Source organism: Choristoneura fumiferana, chromosome 25 (assembly GCF_025370935.1).
Source record: "Choristoneura fumiferana chromosome 25, NRCan_CFum_1, whole genome shotgun sequence".
NCBI lineage: Eukaryota > Metazoa > Arthropoda > Insecta > Lepidoptera > Tortricidae > Choristoneura > Choristoneura fumiferana.
The window spans coordinates 11,269,863-11,273,026 of record NC_133496.1 but is presented as its reverse complement, the minus strand read 5'-3'; positions in this window follow the sequence as shown (position 1 = coordinate 11,273,026).

Sequence of the window (3,164 nt, the reverse complement as noted above, 5' to 3'; positions counted from 1 at the left end):
AAAAAAAAACACTGGACCTTGGAACCACTTTTGACAATAAAAGTCCGACTCTAGCCTGCTCTCAATCATCAGTTACCTACCTATTGGCAGAATACGATTAAAAAAAGAAGAAAAGAAAAAATGGAACGAACTTCCCGCGCTTTTAAAATTCAGAAACAAAAGACGGTGACACCGCTAGTGTTGTGACGCAGCAGCCAAGAATCGAAGAAATTGAAGAGAACGAAAATCTGGCGTGATCTTGAATCGACGTGATTGTTGTAATTGTAAATGTACCGATTATGCTTGTTATCTAAGCCATCCAAGGTGCGGCTGAGTGTTTAATATGTGTTATGTGTTTGTCAATTTCTGCATCCTGTCCAAACTAAATTAAATACAAGCGTTATTATGCTTATTAGCGTATTATGAAGTCATAATCTGCAAGAGGAAGTAGATTATGGTTGGTTGTGACACAATTGCAGGATTTTAAAACTGAACAAAAGTAAATCAAACCAACCCCAAGAATAATTGAATTCATAGATTAAAAATAATTAAAAAAGTACAGAGTATATTTAAATACCCATTTAAATCTCGCAAAATTACGCCGTTAACACCCAACCAAGAATAGTAAAATCATCGTCTAATAAGTACTTAATTTCAAATTTTGCAGGTGGTAGGACCTTGTGCAAGGTCCACCCGGATTGCTACCACCATCTTGCTCGCTAATCCTGCCGTGAAACAGCACTGCTTGCACTGTTGTGTTTCGGCGTGAGAGTAAGACAGCCGGTGAAATTACTGGCACTTGAGGTATCCCATCTTAGCCTCTAGGTTGGCAACGCATCTGCAATCCCCCTGGTGTTGCAGGTGTGTATGGCGGTGGTGATCTCTTATCATCAGGAGACCACTTGCTCGTTTGCCATCCAGTTAAAAATAAAAAAAAAAAAAATAAATGGTTTGCAAAAAACGGTTAACCGGTTTAAATCCGTCGATGCGGTTATCAAACCGTTTTTGGTTTTCACGGGTTTTTTCATTATGGTCGAAGTTTTTTTTAAATCTTATCGGAGATATCCTCGGACCTTCGGAACTTAAAAAAAACTGCAAACACTTCAATCGTGCAAAGTTTAACTGGAAAAGATCAAGGATCCTAGGAACAAGTTCGCCTTTTTTTGCCTTTTCTTGCTAACTGTTATTTCATCTTCAGTCTATTTCTGATACCTAGCTAGTCCATGAATACTTATAGTTTAGCAACGACATTATTTATCTATGTTCATCTAATAAAGGTTCTTGGGCGTTCAACGTATGTAGACTAGAATCTTAAAATATCTCAAGATTTATTCAAATAATACCTACACATTATAAAATCAACTTATAATTTATTTCTTAATAATATATGAAGGCGCAAGATACATTGCATTGCATACATTAGGGGGCATTACATTATGTAAGTCACAGTATAACAAGTTTCCCTACAGTAATCCGATGGAGACGTCTAGACAGAGGCAATCGTGCGGGGCGTGAGTATTTGTCGGTTACTAACATTATTAAGGTCAGTTTTCATAGAAATGAAAGTATATTATGTAGAAAAAAAAACAAAAAAAAAGTATATATTTTGATACTTCTTGCCCCGAGTAAGTATGCCACACCTATTTTGTTTTATATAATTTCGCAATACCAATATGTACCGATTCGTAAAAGACATCTACCTTCCAAATCTTAAATTTGTGACAACCCTTCCTTACTTGCCTAAATACCTATACAGGCTGCGATATCGCTCAACATCAAAGGCGTCGGCCTACTGTAGGGAAAACTTGTTATACTGTGTGTACCTATGTAAATAGGTGCAATGAAAAGTTTTTTCAATAAACTCATCTCAAACATGTACGACGCATACATTATAACATAGAAACATTATTTTAATATATCACGTGACTTTTGTTCAAATTTTACATCTGCAAGGTGCCACAAAATTATTCCGAAATATTTCAGAATTTCTTGTAATAATTATTTTTCATGTTTTTTTTATGTTGGCCGACTACAAATGTTTCCATACATTTGGATGTTCGAAGTTCAAAGATATTGAACCAAAAATTCCTATGAAACACCCGAATGTTCAGTCGAATTAACCCAGCAAAGTTCCGAAATATTCAGGAATGATTTTCAGTTACCTTGTAAATAAATAAATAATAAAATTTACCGGTTTTTTATTACAAAAATACGTCTAATATAGGTATAGGTAGTACCTATTTGTAGGTATAGCATAGGTACCTACTCAATGCATGACCAAACATTTTTGTAGTAAATGGGTGACCGTTTTATAATTTAGCCACAGACTATAGTTTAATTAAGCGTTTAAAAACAGTCTAAAACGCCCATTACGAGAATAGTTAGTTGTTTTTTTTTCTCTTAAAAAACTAACTTTGTTTTAAAGGAACGTTCGGTAAGTAGGTACTTATTTGGTACCTAATTGTTTACTTGAAGTAGGTAAGTACGAGTATAATATAAAAAAATGTTTTAGTTTTAGGTTCTATTTTTATTTTATGTAAGTTTTTTATTTTATCAAAGTCAAAATCAAAGTTAGGTATAGTCTGTTAAAAAAGAGAAGAAACTAAAAAGTGGCAGCACTGTAGTGTCCTCCCTTTTTGGTTTGACAGGGTTTGAAAGGGATGACACTACAGTGTTTTTTAATTTCTTCTCTTTTTTGACAGACTATACCTAATCTAGTTACATGAAAAAACAACATACTTACACCTAAGTAAAAATAAAGTTAGTAACTTAATAATACATGAACTTTCATATAAAAATAGAAATAAATATTAAAAAATTAAACATTAATTAAAATATTGACCAAATACAACATTCAACATTATCCCACCAAATATAAAGGTAACGAAGTAATCTGGGGGCACGGTAGGTAGTGCCTCCGCACATCGACTAAAAGCGGGCAAGGCGGTACAATCCTTAATCGAATTACACGCTCAAAGTAATCGATGGCTCAAAGGCTAAAGTTTAGCTTTAAGTTCGAGGTAGGTGTTTAACGTATGTTTGTTTAATAAATCGATGATTTGTAAATACAATGACTGGTAGTGAAACTAGTAAATAATCAAAATATGTATTACAAATTATTGTCAATCCTGGACGGATCAAAGCATTATACTTCTAACTTTTTAAACGTTTTAAAATTTTAGCAT